This window comes from Emys orbicularis, chromosome 2, assembly GCF_028017835.1.
Source record: "Emys orbicularis isolate rEmyOrb1 chromosome 2, rEmyOrb1.hap1, whole genome shotgun sequence".
In the NCBI taxonomy this organism is placed as follows: Eukaryota; Metazoa; Chordata; order Testudines; family Emydidae; genus Emys; species Emys orbicularis.
The window spans coordinates 132682437-132699557 of record NC_088684.1 but is presented as its reverse complement, the minus strand read 5'-3'; positions in this window follow the sequence as shown (position 1 = coordinate 132699557).

Sequence of the window (17121 nt, the reverse complement as noted above, 5' to 3'; positions counted from 1 at the left end):
AAATATGAGAAAATAAATGCTCAGCAAGAGGGATTTTTATTTGAAGTGCTAGGGTCCTTGAGCTGAAATAAAAATATATACTGTAAATACCTTGTATCGGTTCTTCATCATGATTTCTGACAACTCGTTGTTAGTGTTTTTGGAGGGACCTCTCTGAACTAAGAAGGTTTTTGAATTTGATTCCCTTTTAAGTGACTCTGTCATCCCTTTCTGTGAGGATGGAAGACTCAATTAAGCAGCTGTTTCAGCAGGGATTCCTCAGTCCTTTGAATGCTCAGCATGTAAAAGGGGAGGAGAAAAAAAGAAGAGTCATCCCACATCAAAACTCTGCCTTATGTTACAATTTGACCTTGCTTACTCGTGAGTCTTGTTCAAGGTCATCTGGAGAGTTGTTGAAATGTCTTGTTGGTTGAAAACAAATTATAGCACAGAAATTGGCATATTCCATAATGGGCATGAAAGTCCATGGAAGCCAAGGGAAGTCCACCCATTCCATGGACGTCAATGGGCTGTGGATCTGACTCTTTACGAGGCAAGATCCCATTTTATAGGATGACCTTACATTTGGATCAGAAATACTTGCAGACCTGCCCATGTTCCAGCTCACTTGTGTAATGTCCATTTCAGGGTGGAATGTAATGTACTGTATGTGAAAGTCACCCCTGTGCAGGAGCGGGCTGATGTTCCAGTCAAGTCCCACTTGAGATTTAAGTGAGACTTAAATTATGCATATGAATTTCACGCACTGGGAACATGGAGAAAGCCCCGCATGACTTTGAATACAGAACTTTCCACAGAGCTTCAATGCTTCAAACAGTCCATTTGCTTTAAAAAAAAAAAAAGAATATTTTAAAGAAAAGCTGCACTTTACTTGAAGGGAGACCAACACCTACCTATGGCCAATATGTTATGGACTTAATCATTCCACATACATAAAGGGCACATAGCTTATGTTAAAGACCCTGGAATAGAGGAGACTGGAAAAACTGACTAGATCCAGCTTTCAATCAAGGTGGCAAAAAGCGGACATGACACTGTTCTAAGTACCTGAGGGATCAGACATCAGAAAGGAAGTTTAATCAGATAAGGTGCTTATAAGTCTAGTTTTGTGGGTTTTCAGTGAATCTATTACACAACAGACCACAGGATTCCAATACAGACTGCAGCACTTCATTGACGGCTATGAATATATTCCATTTATGATGAACATTTGCTCTATTTTTTGATAATTCTATTACTTGAGTTCAGAGAAGGTTTATGGACTGGAAAAACCTCAGATGTGGTCATGAATGTTTGATGCCTCCACATATAATGTTATTGCTCTAAAGTGATTCCATGTTGGAATTATTACATTCAGACAGTCTGTGGTCACACCACAGGCCAGTGGGAGCACTTGGAGGCACATTAAAAATTATGTACTTTCTATCCTACTGGATTTTATTTCCCATTGAAACTGGCGCTAACTCATTCTGTGTGCTCTTGTGGATGGCTGTGTTGGTCTTAACTGAGAAAAAAAATGAGACTTTCTAAGGTGCATAATGAGCTGCTATTGGTTATGATTCTGTGTACAGTATCTAAAAACTAGCCACGTGCTAGCCAATTTGAAGGTACACTCCACCTCTTTGCAATCATTTAGGATGATGGAAGAAGAAAGATTGCATAGAGATATGCAGGATTTTTTCAATCTGTGGATACACCTCTACCCCGATATAACGCGACCTGATATAACACAAATTCGGATATAACGCAGTAAAGCAGTGCTCCGGCAGATCAAAGCAAGTTTGATATAACGCGGTTTCACCTATAACGCGGTAAGATTTTTTGGCTCCCGAGGACAGAGGTAGAGGTGTATTTAGAATAATTTGCCATTCAGGCCTCTCACTAACTAGCATGTTTGATTTAGAGCACGTATTGGCTATCTCACATCATTGTCTATCAACCCACAGACAACCCTATCTTGAAGATCCAGATAACTTAGAGTTAGTTGTGTATACACATCACTTTATGAGAAATGGTTTGCCAAGATGATTAGAAATGAAGAGGACTTTGATGAACTTTGGTGGTCAGAATTAATTCTTCCCAAAAACTTTCAAGAGCAGTCACAACAGTTATCAACCATTCTGAATGCAAATTTGGATTGGCCTATATTAAGGAAAACACCAGACTAGAGCTGGATCCAATGCACACAAGTTCAGAATCCTGTTCTGAACCTGAATTTCCCCAAAATTTCAAAAATTGTTCATAGTGATATGAACCAGCAATGAAGTTTGGATCTGGATTTGCTAGAGTTTGGAGACTTTCAGATGTAGTGATTTGGTTTTGGCCCATCTCTACTTGCAATGTTTGCACTTTCTGGATTACAAGTCTTGGCTGTATTAATACCACTCATCAACACCATAGGGGCTATAGAGATAAGTGGCCCCCCCATAACATTATCAGCAAGACATGACATATGGCAAAAACCCCACAGGTATTTAGGGAACTTTCTACAGCCATTTTCTAGATATAAAGATTTCCATCCCAGAATGGGATGGCGTAGGGTGAGCCAGCAAAACTGGATTTTTCCGTTTTTTTTTCTCTATCCCAGAAGCATCATGAAACAGTTTAAAAACCAGAATAGTCACAGGACAGACCCTTGATCCCACTTTTCAGCTTGCAACACACAGTTAATTAGAAAGGTTTGTCTTTTTTCTCGCTCTGTGTTTTCCTCCTGAGGATGGATGCTCCCACACTCATAGGGTCTAACGCAAGATTGTTGCAGCTTTCTATAACTGCACACTTGGCCAACCTTAGCTTCTCTTCACGTCTCTGTTATAAACTACCTGGAGATTTCATTTCTGACAGCTACTTGTATGTTCATGAATAAAAATCTACTACGCTGCAGGATTTCAGTTTTATAGTGTCTGGCTGGATTGCACTTATTTAGATAGAATGCAATCAAGCATGACTGTAAAAAATAACCCCACAATGTGGTTCCTCCTCCCACCCCATATATTACAAGCGGCAGCCTCCACATTAAAAAAAGAACACACATGCACACACACAAAAGATATGGAGCTTTTCTGAAATTGAACATGCTCTTATAAGAACTAGTTCAAAGCATTATTGATCCCTGCAATTGGTGAGATATTATTTCTGGGTCAGGAAGCAGCTGGGGTACTTGGTTATCTGCACTTTATTATTTATTTCTTAGCGCACTGGTTCAAGTAGCCATGAATAATCTAGCTCCAAACCTAGAAATTAACCTTTGAAGGCCTTTGTGTCCTAACAGTGTAGTTGCCAGTCAGGATTTGAGTTAAAAAAGTAGATAAGAAATGGAGGAAAGAGATAGAATCAACTGGTTCAGTCTAAGGCCTGGTCTACACTAGGCGTTTATGTCGAATTTAGCGCCGTTACATCGAATTAACCCTGCACCTGTCCACACCACGAGGCTATTTAGTTCGACATAGAGGGCTCTTAAATTCGACTTCTGTACTCCTCCCCAACGAGGGGAGTAGCGCTAAATTCGACATGGCCATATCGAATTAGGCTTGGTGTGGATGGAAATCGACGCTAATAGCTCCGGGAGCTATCCCACAGTGCACCACTCTGTTGACGCTCTGGACAGCAGTCCGAGCTCGGATGCTCTGACCAGCCACACAGGAAAAGCCCCGGGAAAATTTGAATTCCTTTTCCTGTCTGGGCAGTTTGAATCTCATTTCCTGTTTGGACAGCGTGGCGAGCTCAGCAGCACTGGCAACGATGCAGAGCTCTCCAGCAGAGATGGCCGTGCAATCCCAGAATAGAAAGAGGGCCCCAGCATGGACTGATCGGGAAGTCTTGGATCTCATCGCTGTGTGGGGCGATGAGTCCGTGCTTTCCGAGCTGCGCTCCAAAAGACGGAACGCAAAGATCTATGAGAAGATCTCTAAAGCCATGGCAGAGAGAGGATACAGCCGGGATGCAACGCAGTGCCGCGTGAAAATCAAGGAGCTGAGACAAGGCTACCAGAAGACCAAAGAGGCAAACGGACGCTCCGGATCCCAGCCCCACAGATCCCGTTTCTACGAGGCACTGCATTCCATCCTTGGTGCGGCCACCACCACTACCCCACCACTGACCGTGGACTCTGAGGATGGGATATTGTCCAGGGCTGGTTCCTCGGACATGTTAGCGGACGGGGAAGATGAGGAAGGAGATGAGGAGGACGAGGCAGTCGACAGCGCTTACCAAGCTGATTTCCCCGACAGCCAGGAGCTCTTCATCACCCTTACAGAGATCCCCTACCAACCCTCCCCAGCATGTAACCCGGACACAGATTCAGGGGAAGGATCAAGCGGTAAGTGCTTTAAATATCTAAACCTTTATTTTTTACACAGAGCCACGCAGCAGGGGATCTGTAACCCTCCTCCCCCTGCCATACAGTCACATAGCCCCCACATACACGCAGTCCCGCTAAGGAGGGCTGGCAGGCTCTGTTGAAACAACCAGTCCACCACTTTATGAGAAATGGTTTGCCAAGATGATTAGAAATGAAGAGGACTTTGATGAACTTTGGTGGTCAGAATTAATTCTTCCCAAAAACTTTCAAGAGCAGTCACAACAGTTATCAACCATTCTGAATGCAAATTTGGATTGGCCTATATTAAGGAAAACACCAGACTAGAGCTGGATCCAATGCACACAAGTTCAGAATCCTGTTCTGAACCTGAATTTCCCCAAAATTTCAAAAATTGTTCATAGTGATATGAACCAGCAATGAAGTTTGGATCTGGATTTGCTAGAGTTTGTAAGAACAATGTGTGATTCATGATTTCTTTACCCTGGGCGCTTAAGTAATCAGTTCCAACTATTTAAAAAAAAATCAAACAGTGTCCGGTTGTGCATGATTCTGCTGCCCAAGCTGCTCCACTCATAAGTGCCTGCTACTGCAGCTATATTAAAATCCGGTCTATATGTCCGGGGATAGAGCAATAATCCTCCAAGGACATCTCAACGAAGCTCTCCTGCAGGTAATGGGAAAGCCTGTTCATCAGGTTCCTGGGGAGAGCGGCCTTACTGGGTCCTCCGAAGTACGAGACGTTCCCGCGCCAGGAGACAAGCAAGTACTCCGGGATCATTGCCTTGCACAGCATGGCGGCATAGGGCCCTGGTCTTTGCAGGCTTTCTCGAAGCATCCTTTCCTTCTCGGTGTCCGGGATCCTCATGAGAGTTATGTCGCTCATGATGACCTGCTTTGAATTAGGTAGGGGACTGTTAGTATTGGGACTGCTTGCAAGTTCCTTTACAGAACTGTGACCGCTGGTTTACAGCCACGCGGTGGGGGCGGGAGAGGGGCAGCATACAGGGATCTTTCCCTGGGACATCCGCGATGGGGTGGGACAGGGCCAGAGTTCATGCTTGGCCGATTGCTGGCAGCAGAGACTGGCATTGCTTTCAATGTGAAAGGAGGCCAGTGGTACTCCTAAAGTTTTAAGCAGCCACAAGTCTACGGCTTACCATGTTTGCCTGCTACAGAGATTACCGTGTCCTGCCCCGCTTCCCAGATCGGCAGTGCAAAAGCCCAGGCACTGAAGGCGAGGTCCGAAAATTCGACCTTGTCCTGAGTGCGCATGTGATAGGTGCGGTGCATGGTCTTGTTCACAGAGAAAGACTATGTTCTTTGTTCACAACTACATTTATGTTTCGGAGGAATTCACTACCTTTTTCTCATTCCCACAGCCACATCTGCAACTGTCTCCCAACCCAGCCTGGCATCACACTCCCAGAGGCTAGCGCACATTAGGCGGAGGAAGAAGAAGACGCGAGAGGACATGTTCTCAGAACTAATGGGCTGCTCCCGAGCCCAGGCAGCACAGCAGAACCATTGGAGGGAGAATTTGTCCCAAATGCACCGGACACACATGGAACGTGAGGAGAGGTGGCGGCAGGAAGACCAGCAGGCGACTCAAACGCTGCTTGGACTTCTGAGGGAGCAAACGGACACGCTCCGGCGCCTTGTTGATGTTCTGCAGGAACGGAGGCAGGAGGACAAAGCCCCGCTGCAGTCTATCAGTAACCGCACTTCCCCGCCACCAAGTCCCATACCCCCCTCGCCCAAAGTCCAAAGAAGGAGGGGCGGCAGAGTCAGTGAAAACTCTCATTCCACCCCTGCAGACTGCTCAAGCACCAGAAGGCTGTCATTCCCCAAAATTTGAAAAGTCCTTTCCTGCCCGCCTCACCCAAGCCCCCGTCCAAGTTTCACCCCCCAGTTTCATGTCTGGTTGTTAATAAAAAATACGTTTCTGTTCATCACTGTTTCAGTCATGTTCTTTTGAGGGAGAGTCTGTCTGAAGGGGGGGAAGGGGCTTGGTAATTGGATAGGACAGTCACCTTTAGCAGGGTACAGAGGCGGGGGCAGGTCCAGCAGCAGGGCACATACACAGTGCAGTGACTAGTTACCCTGGTTAGTCTGGGAGGTGGTTTTCATGTTCTGTGGTTGGGGGGGGGGGGGGTTGCTCTGTGACTTTGTGGCGGGGGAGGGCAGTTACAGATCTTATGCAGCGGTCCTTGTCCTGGATCACAGAGCCACGCAGCAGGGGATCTGTAACCCTCCTCCCCCTGCCATAAAGTCACATAGCCCCCACATACACGCAGTCCCGCTCAGGAGGGCTGGCAGGCTCCGTTGAAACAACCAGTCCGCCACTGCGAATCCTGTCATTCCTGGAGTTTAGAAGGATCATTTGCATCAGTACACTACACCCGCTCCCCACCACAGTCTGCGTCCCAGGTTTCAAACATTCCCGCGAAAACAGTACTAAAGACAACGGTGTTCAATAACAAAATAAAAATGATTTTATTTTTTTGGAAGGGGGTGGAGGGGGTCTGTAACTGGAGAGGATAGTCATCATTAACTGGGTAAAGAAACGGTGGCAGGTTCAGCTTCTCTGTACAGAAACTTAAAAGTCACTGGTTACCCTGCTCACTGTGGAACCTAGCTTTCAAAGCCTCCCGGATGCACAGCGCGTCCCGCTGGGCTCTTCTAATCGCCCGGCTGTCTGGCTGGGCGTAATCAGATGCCAGGCTATTTGCCTCAACCTCCCACCCCGCCATAAAGGTCTCCCCCTTGCTCTCACACAGATTGTGGAGCACACAGCAAGCAGTTATAACAATGGGGATATTGGTTTCGCTGAGATCAGAGCGAGTCAGTAAGCTTCTCCATCTCCCCTTGAGACGGCCAAAAGCACACTCCACCACCATTCTGCACTTGCTCAGCCGGTAGTTGAACAGTTCTTTTTCAGTGTCCAGGGCGCCAGTGTAGGGCTTCATGAGCCAGGGCATTAGCGGGTAGGCTGGGTCCCCAAGGATCACTGTAGGCATCTCCACATCCCCAAGAGTTATTTTGTGGTCCGGGAAGTAAATACCTTCCTGCAGCCGTCTAAACAGACCAGAGTTCCTGAAGACGCGAGCGTCATGAACCTTGCCCGGCCATCCAACGTTGATGTTTGTAAAACGTCCCCGATGGTCCACCAGTGCTTGCAGCACCATTGAAAAGTAGCCCTTTCTGTTAATGTACTGGCTGGCCTGGTGGTCCGGTCCCAGGATAGGGATGTGAGTTCCATCTATAGCCCCACCGCAGTTTGGGAATCCCATCGCGGCGAAGCCATCTATGATGACCTCCACGTTTCCCAGGGTCACTACCTTTGAGAGCAGTACCTTAACGATTGCGTTGGCTACTTGCATCACAACAACCCCCACGGTAGATTTGCCCACGCCAAACTGGTTCGCGACAGACCGGTAGCTGTCCGGCGTTGCAAGCTTCCAGAGGGCTATGGCCACTCGCTTCTGGACAGTCAGGGCTGCTCGCATCCGGGTGCCATTGCGCTTCAGGGCAGGGGACAGCAACTCACAAAGTTCAAGGAAAGTCCCCTTCCGCATGCGAAAGTTTTGCAGCCACTGGGATTCGTCCCAGACCTGCAGCACTATGCGGTCCCACCAGTCCGTGCTTGTTTCCCGGGCCCAGAATCGCCGTTCCACAACATCCACATGACCCATTGTCACCGTGATGTCCTCGGAGCTGGGTCCCGTGCTTTCTGACAGGCCTGTGCTACTCTCAGACTTCAGGCCCTCACCGCGGTGCTGTAGCCTCCTCGCCTGGTTTATCTGCATCTGCCTGTGGTAAAGGTGGATGATAACCTGTGAAGCGTTGACAACGGCCACAACTGCAGCGATGGTCGCAGCGGGATCCATGCTCGCAGTGCTGTGGCGTCCGCGCTGTCACTGACCCGAAAAGTGCGCGAACTGATTTCCCGCCAGCGCTTTCAGGGAGGGAGGGAGGGTGGTAGTGACAGACGGATGACGACAATTACCCAAAAGCACCCTCGACCCTTTTTTTTTACCCAGAAGGCATTGGCGGCTTGACCCAGAATTCCAGTGGGCAGCGGGGACTGCGGGAACTGTGGGATAGCTGCCCACAGTGCACCGCTTACAATGTCGACGCTTTCCCCGTTAGTGTGGACTCACAAAGTCGAATTACTGTCCTTAGTGTGGACACACACGTTCGAATTTGCAATATCGATTCCACATATTCAATTTAAGTGAAATCGAAATACCCTCGTAGTGTAGACATACCCTAAGATTCATGGGACCAGAGAAGAAGCCTGCATTTCTCTAATGGACCCTGATTTAGTCAGACATTAGATTGACTGCTAGTTACTTATGGATTAGACAACTGAAGTCCTGTCCCCTGGACGAATTAGAGAAAGCACCACAAAACAAACACACATAATATTGGCAAACCCAAGTATTAAAAAATCATGAGTCAGGTTCCAAAAAAGCATGAGATTGACTTTCAAATCATGAAAGTTGAAAAATAAAACCAATAATACTTTGGGTTCTTTTTGTTTGCCTTCTGGTTTTGAGTTTTTGGACACGTGTTGGTCATATTTTCACATTATCCAATTCATCCCCATGACTGTGAGGTAGGTAAACATGTGCTGTGCATCATGTATATTAGAGAAGCACCTGATAGGAAATTACCTTTCCCCTTCCTCAAACCTTTCATCCCAGGATTTCAAAGTAGTATTATTACATTTTATGGAGAGGTAGAACTAAGGAGCAGCAAGGTGAAGTGATGGACTAGGACCATGTAGCAAGTCAAGGGCAGAGCCAGGAAAAGACACAGGTGTCCTCATTTCTAGCCACCTGTTCTAACAATTAGACCTAGCTCCTCTCTCAGAGCCAGGGATAGAACACAGGAGTCCTGATTCTGAGCCACCCGCTTTAACCACTAGCCTCCACAGCCTGCCCTTGCGATATTGGCAGGAATTAAATATCTCTCTCTCCCCCTTTTTACAAGAACTCTACCTCCCTCTCTATAAATCACGCAGTGCACACACTGCTCATGTGGCTACGGAGCACTTGCTCTCAGCTCTAACAAAGCTCAGCCTGATTATAGCCAAGTGACTCACAGGATATTTTGTTATTGCAACGTTACTTTTAAAATGCTTCAGTCATTTTTGTCATTATTTGTCATGGCAACGGCAATTGGGGCTTTTCTTTCCTGGCCCTCCCATTAGTTTCACTCTAAACTCTCCGCTCATTTCGCTCTCTGAACAAGGGTGGTATTGATTTGCCATCCTATTCGAGTCTCAGAGAGGCCTTGGCTCCCTTCATGTGTTCTTGGCATTGAGTTGCAGTCAGAGCCCAGCAGATTTTCCTCCCCATTAAATACAGGAGCTGGGTAGGGACCAAATTGTGCACTCACCAACATGCTGGTGGGGACAGAGCCAAGATTTTGCCCACTCCCTGCCATCCCATTTCCTGCCCACCTGTATGGGAGGGGGAGCAGCAGGCCCAGCTGTGACTGCTCCCCCATCCCTCCCTCCACCCCCAGCTTCTACTTATGATGCAGGTAGCCCATGAAGGGAAATAAAGGGATTCCTTACATTCATGTTTTTTGCTGCAGGAATGTAGTAAGAGCCACAATTTGACCCTTAATGATCTCAGCAGAAGGTCCTGGAGTGGTGGTCTAAGGCAACACAAGTGTCTCTTAATAGGTTATGTCTACACCACAGAACCTATGCTGGCATAGCCATTCTGGCATGGTCTCCTGGTGGAGGTGCAACCTTCCAACAACGAAAGGAGTTTTTCTGCCAGTGTAGGAACACCACCTCCCCAAACGACATTAGCTATGCCAACAGAAGCACTGTTCAGTCAGCATAGCTGCATCTATACTGGGGGTTTTCTTGCCATAGCTGTGTTGGCTAGGGGGTCTGGCCAACAGAGATATGCCACTGTAAGTTTTAAGTGTAGATCAGGCCTTTACTTTCTCTTTGCATTTGTAGATGTAGCATTACAATGAATTTCCATCCATGTAGCTCACCGTTTTCATTCCTCAGAGCAGAAGTCAAGAAGAATGTTGATAAATTGGAGAGGGTTCAGAGAAGAGCCTTGAACATCATTAAAGGATTAGAAAACCTGCCTCAGAGTCATAGAGTCCAGGAGCTCGATCTATTTAGTTTAGCATAGAGAAGGTTAATGGGGTAAGGACTTAATTATAGTTTATAAAATACTTATGTGGGGAGCAAATATTTTAAAATGGCCTCTTCAACCTCACCTAGAAAGATATAACATGATACACTGGCTGGAAGTTAGAGCTAGAGAAATTCAGACTGGAAATAAGGCTTACATTTTTAACAGTGAGTGTAATTAACCATTGGAACAACTTATCTAGGGAGGTGGTGGATTCTCTATCACTGACAATTTTTAAAATCAAGATTGATGTTGTCCTAAAAGATCTGCTTTAAGAATTATTTTGGGGAAATTCTGTGGCCTGTATTATACAGGAGGTCAGACTACCTGATCATAGTGGTCCCTTCTGGCCTTCAAATCTATGAATCACACTACTGTTGTAATACTATTTGATAGGCTCTGTTCTGCAGTGTTTGGACATATAGTACTTGTGCTAAGATATTTATCTGGTTGTGGATTTTAATCCTGAATAATGCCTAGCACTTGGGGTAGGCACTTTATCAGATTTAAACAAATAAATTACCTGAAGACCCTAAGAGCTACAAATTTGGCACTGAGAGAGCCTGAAGAATTTGAATAAAGCAACATAATAATGCTAAAAACATCAAACCAAGAACATGCCATAAAGCTGAGTGAGTAATCACAACTCCTGTTTGATTCACTGGTGCAGAGCAGTGGACATCAGAGTGCAGTGAGAACAGATGGTTTCTTAGAAAGGATTTAACAATACTTCTCAGCACTTTTCACTCTCAAAGTGTTTTGAAAACATTAACCAATTAGAGTTCACTTATTCTCCCTCCCATAGTATTTCTCTACTTCACAGGGAGATCGTGAAGTTAAATACATCAAAGATAGTGAGGTGCTTAGATGCTACACTAGCTCACATCAGCATGGGGAAATTAGTTTTTGTAGTGACACATCCACTCCCAGTCTTTATTCAGGCCTAATTTGATGGTGTCCAGTTTGCAAATGAATTCCAGTTGTGCAGTTTCTTGTTGGAGTCTGATTTTGAAGTTTTTTTGTTGATGAATTGCCACTTTTAAGTCTGTTATTGAGTGTCCAGGGAGATTGAAGAGTTCTCCGTTCTTGAATGTTATAATTCTTGACGTCTGATTTGTGTCCATTTATTCTTTTGCGTAGAGACTGTCCGGTTTGGCCAATGTACATGGCAGAGGGGCATTGCTGACACATGATGGCATATATCACATTGGTAAATGTGCAGGTGAGCGAGCCCCTGATAGTGTGGCTGATGTGATTAAGTCCTATGATGAATAATGTGGTTAGGTCCTAGGCCTGAATAAAGACTGGGAGTGGATGGATCACTATAAAAACTAATTTCCCCCTGCTGATACTCACACCTTCTCATCAACTGTTTGAAATGGGCCACCCTGATTACATTGGCCTCATTACCACTACAAAAGTGATTTTTCCTCCTGTTGAAAATAGCCCACTTCCACTTTAATTGAATTGTCTCGTTAGCACTGATCCCCCCACTTGGTAAGGCAACTCCCATCTTTTCAGGTACTGTGTATATATACCTGCTACTGTATTTTCCACTCCATGCATCTGATGAAGTGGGTTATATCCCACGAAAGCTTATGCTCAAATACATTTGTTAGTCTCTCAGGTGCCACAAGTACTCCTCATTGTTTTTAGTAATTTTGGGTTCTTAATTAGGACATCCGCCCTTTGGAAACCAAGTTCCTTTAAGGTGGCCACCCATTGACTGAGGAACCCAAAACGACGAGTCACTTTTGAACATTTGGGTTGTTGTCCTCATTTTACATATAAGGAAACAAAGAAGTTAAGTCAGAGGTTCTCAACTGGGGGAGCCTCAAACTTTCTAGGGGGGCCTGGCGCGCCTTCTGATAATTCTGTAATTATAGTAAAAGTGGTCAGCCAAGTGCCAGGTTGCAAAGCCACTCGATCAATTCTCTCACTGACTGAGATCGGCAGCATTAATATAGGTCACGTGTTTTCATAGTACCATTTGACTCGCTTTTTTGGTAATTTGCACTGTATTTCCAGAACAGACGCATTATTAATGCTATGTGCCAGTATCATTCTCACTATTGTAAGGGGGCGGGGGCCCCAAGTAAAATTTTAAAAAAAAAGCTAATGTGGGGCATGATTAAAAAAAGGTTGAGAACCTCAGGGGTTAAGTGACAGTCTACAGCCAGAGCTCCTGAACTCTATGTAGGCCAGTGGACAACAGCACCTGTCTCTTTACAAGTAAAGAGTGGTAACAAGCAACAAATGTGAGTGTTTGAACTAAGTGAATTAAAAAATCAGTGATATGAGTGCAAACTGCTTTAACTCTCACAGACAAGATGTCTCTGCAATTTTTCCATGTAATTTTGCTCTCCTTTATCTGACAAGCTGGAATCTTGCCATTTTCTAAATCATAGAAGCATAGAAATGGAGGGGCTGGAAGGGACTTCAAGAGATCATTTAGTCCAGCCCTCTGCACTGAGGGAGAACTAAATAAACCGAGACCATCTGTGACAGGTGGTTTTTAAGAACAGGTTAGACAAACTCCAATTATGAGGATTCCACAACCTCCTTTGATAACCTATTCCAGAACTTAACTATTCTTAGAGTTAAAAAGTTTTTCCTAATGTCTAACCTAAATCTCCCTTGCTGCAGATTAAGCCCGTTACTTCCTCGCCTACCCTCAGTGGACATGGAGAACAGTCAATCACAGCCCTCTTTATAACAGCCCCTAACATATTTGAAGACTGTTATCAGGTGGCCCCCCATCTCAGATGCAAAATGATAAAAGCAAATATGATTCCCAAGCCACCACCCCCATCCCCAGCACCAGAGCTCCAGAAAGAAAGGAAGGAGAAAACCCTGTAATTTCCCCAAAACACGCAAAGGATTATGCTATACAGCCTCCTGCTAAGCATTCTTCATCGCTATATGTGCATAAACTTCAGAGAGAGATCTATAATGCGTTAATTGCCCGGCTAATGCTCCTTTGCTTAAAATAATGTTGAACATTTAAGTACTTGCTTTCCCTGACTCTACTCTGGGCACTGTATTGTTGTGAGCTAGGTTAAACCTTGTTATTAGTTGAGTTAAAACCTTGTTGCAACTGAGGTATGACCACGCCCTTCTTTTAAGACAGTTATAAAAAAGAGACAAATATGGGGCCACACCTAAAACAAGGCATAATGGAGTCTGCCGCAAAACTAGCAACATCTGGCTGGAGCATTCCACCTAGGGTGACCAGACAGCAAATGTGAAAAATCAGGACAGGGGTGGGCGAGTGGGGTAATAGGAGCCTATATAAGAAAAAGACCCAAAAATCGGGACTGTCCCTTTAAAATCGGGACATCTGGTCACCCTAATTCCACCAGGTATTGTTCTGACCAGCTGTATGTGTGTGTCTGTGGGTGTGGAAGACTCTAGCTGGGGCACACTGGGCAGAAAAGAAACTGAGACTCAGAAGCAGAGCAGGAAAGCCAAGCAGCAGTCTGGTGTATAACCCTGGAAGAAGCTAGACAGAGAACTTTTGGGTCTGGTGCTGGCTGAACAGAATTGGAGATGTAAGTAAAGAAATGACTTATTTTGGGTTGGGTTCTGTCTGCATTCACAGCAGCAGGACTTTGTATATTCCTAGTAAATAAACAAGATTGCATAAAAGAAAATACCAGATAGATTATCAATTTCTGCTCAGAACTGGAACATCCCCAGTGCTCTGATCTTTGGCTAGCTGTTCAGGTCAAAAAGAGGCAACAACAGTAACAAAAATAGCTCTGCAGTCAGATTAATCAGGACACCCAGTGTTTGCCAGATCAACTGACTATGTTCTCGTCAAAAATGAACAGTGTTTGTATAGCTCAAAGAAATATCGCTCCAAATGACATTAGAATTTTGTTTCCCATTGGTAAGGAATGGAGATTGAAAAGACCAGTCAACGTTAGCAATATTAATGTGTCCAGTCTGCAGTCGATTGAGAAGGTGCTTTCAACTTGCACAGACATTTTCTCTTTTAATAATTTTGAGGTACCTGAATTTTGGTTCTCACCAAGACGTGGGTAGCACTAAGCATGATAATTTTGCATCTTAATTGCTTCAAGATTAATATCACATCAATTTACAGCATCATGTGTTAAAAACTGAAACACAGATTTCGCCATGCTGAGACCAAACTGGCTAAGGTAAAATGCAGAGAGTTGCTGTAAATCTACCTCAGGAGAGATGAGGAGAGGGGGAAAAGCTTGTGTGTATCAGAGAAGGAGAGTAAGGACATTTGTATGTGATGGCCCCTTATTCTCAATTAGCCTGAACATCTTCCTGGGTTTGGAGTTTTTTTGGTCAATAATCACATTTTTGACAAAAAATTGATTGAAAACTGAAAATTTGGGAAATTTCCAACCAGCTCTATTTTTAATACCACATTTTATATAGTAAAAAGCACAAACATAACTGTATCTACATTGGCAGTGTGGGGCATTGTACCACTTTAATTATACTGCTGTATTGATATACTCATGCAAATTCACAACAAAATAAATGGAGAACTGCTGTTAGGAAGCTGCCAAACGACCACAGCTAATATGTGGATTTTCCCACCAACACACAGGATCCTTTCCTTTCATGCATTCACTGCAGCTTCAGAAAGGTTTTACACAGAAGTCCCAGACTGTATGTTGCTTGCCCAGCTAGCTGGCTAGTCAACACAACAATCCAGAAATGCTCTAGCTGATTTTTAAATTAGGAATTGTGAACCTCCCCTTTGCTGTCCAGTTTCCAGCTCATGAATTATTTATAAAATTAGGCATCAATTAATTTAATTGTTTCTCCTGGCGTCTACGCTGGTATTATTCCCTTGAATTGATTTTCCCATAAGGACCATTCTAGAGTCCTTTTTATTTATTTATTTATTGTTAACAATAGTCCATTTCTTTCACAGGAATTGGCTACTTTTTATCGCAGTCACATCAGCCCCATTAATTGCTCTGCTTGGAATCCACTTAACTTTTCAAATTACTGAGGAAGAAGTCAAGAACGGTAACATTTTTGCCAGGCCTTGACAATGATGGATTTGAATTTTGTGCTCCCCTATTTGCATCCCTTCAGATGATTGGTTAAAATATACAATGCCTCCCTGTAATATATTTTTCTTTTTCTTTTGGAACTATAAAATTGATTATTTCTTTTTTAAAAATGGAAATAAAATATCTGCAGAACCCTCTGTCACACATCTTGATCGGGATCTGATTTGATTTTTTAAAAAGTAATTGAAAATTAACACAACGCTAACCCCCAGCTTAAGGCCAGGTCTACACTAGGATATTAGGTTGGTATAACTATGTCACTCAGGGGTGTGAAAAATCCACACCCCTGAACAAATCAGTTAAACTGACCTAGCCCAGGTGTAGACAATGCTAAATCAATGGGAGAATTCTCCTGTTGACATAGCTACTGCCCCTTGGGGAGTTGGAGTACCTACACCAATGGGAGAAGCCCTCCCATCCGCATAGGTAGAGTCTTTACTGAAGTGCTGTAGCTGTCCTGCTGCAGTGTTTTAAGTGTAGATCAACCCTCAGTCTTTTCCCCATGCCTGACTGCTTCTAGGGGATCCATCCCTAAGGATCTACGAGCCTGATTCTCATGTACACTGTAAGTATGCCTACACTTGGAGCCTGGGGTGTGATTCCCAGTTCGTGTAGACATACTCACGCTAGCTTTCATCGAGCTAGCTATAGTATCATTGGAAGCAGCAGCATGGGTTAACCCAGCTGAGTACATACTCACAGGGTTTAGTCAGGCTTGTACTTTGCATGGCTAGCCTGTGCTTCTGCTTGCCACTGCCTGTGTTGCCCCCGGCTACACTATTATTTTTAGCGTGCTACCTCGATGACAACTAGCACCAGTATGTCTACACGAACTGGGAATCACACCCCCAGCTCCAAGTGTAGACATACCCTGAGACCCCTTTACACTATTCTTGCAGTGTAAAGGGGCCTTTCCACTGCCAATTCTCTTTCCACAGCCAGAGCAGTCCCAAAGATTCTCCCTCTGACAGAGGCCTGGTCTACACTACGCCTTTAATTCGGATTTAGCGGCTTTAAATCAAATTAACGCTGGACCCGTCCACACAACGAAGCCATTTAATTCGAATTAAAGAGCCCTTTAATTTGATTTCTGTACTCCACCCCGACGAGCGGAGTAGCGCCAAAATCGATTTTGTTAATTTGAATTAGCGTTAGTGTGGCCGCAATTCGATGGTATTGGCCTCCGGGAGCTATCCCACAGTGCACCATTGTGACCGCTCTGGACAGCAATCTGAACTCGCATGCACTGGCCAGGTAGACAGGAAAAGCCCCAGGAGAATTTGAATTTCATTTCCTGTTTGCACAGCGTGGAGAGCACAGGTGACCACAGATACCACAGATACCTCAGCTCATCAGCACAGGTAACCATGCAGGCTGATAATCGAAAAAGAGCACCAGCATGGACCGCACGGGAGGTACTGGATCTGATCGCTATATGGGGAGAGGATTCAGTGCTAGCAGAACTTCGTTCGAAAAGACGAAATGCCAAAACTTTTGAAAAAATCTCCAAGGGCATGATGGAGAGAGGCCACAAAAGGGACTCAGATCAGTGCCGCGTGAAAGT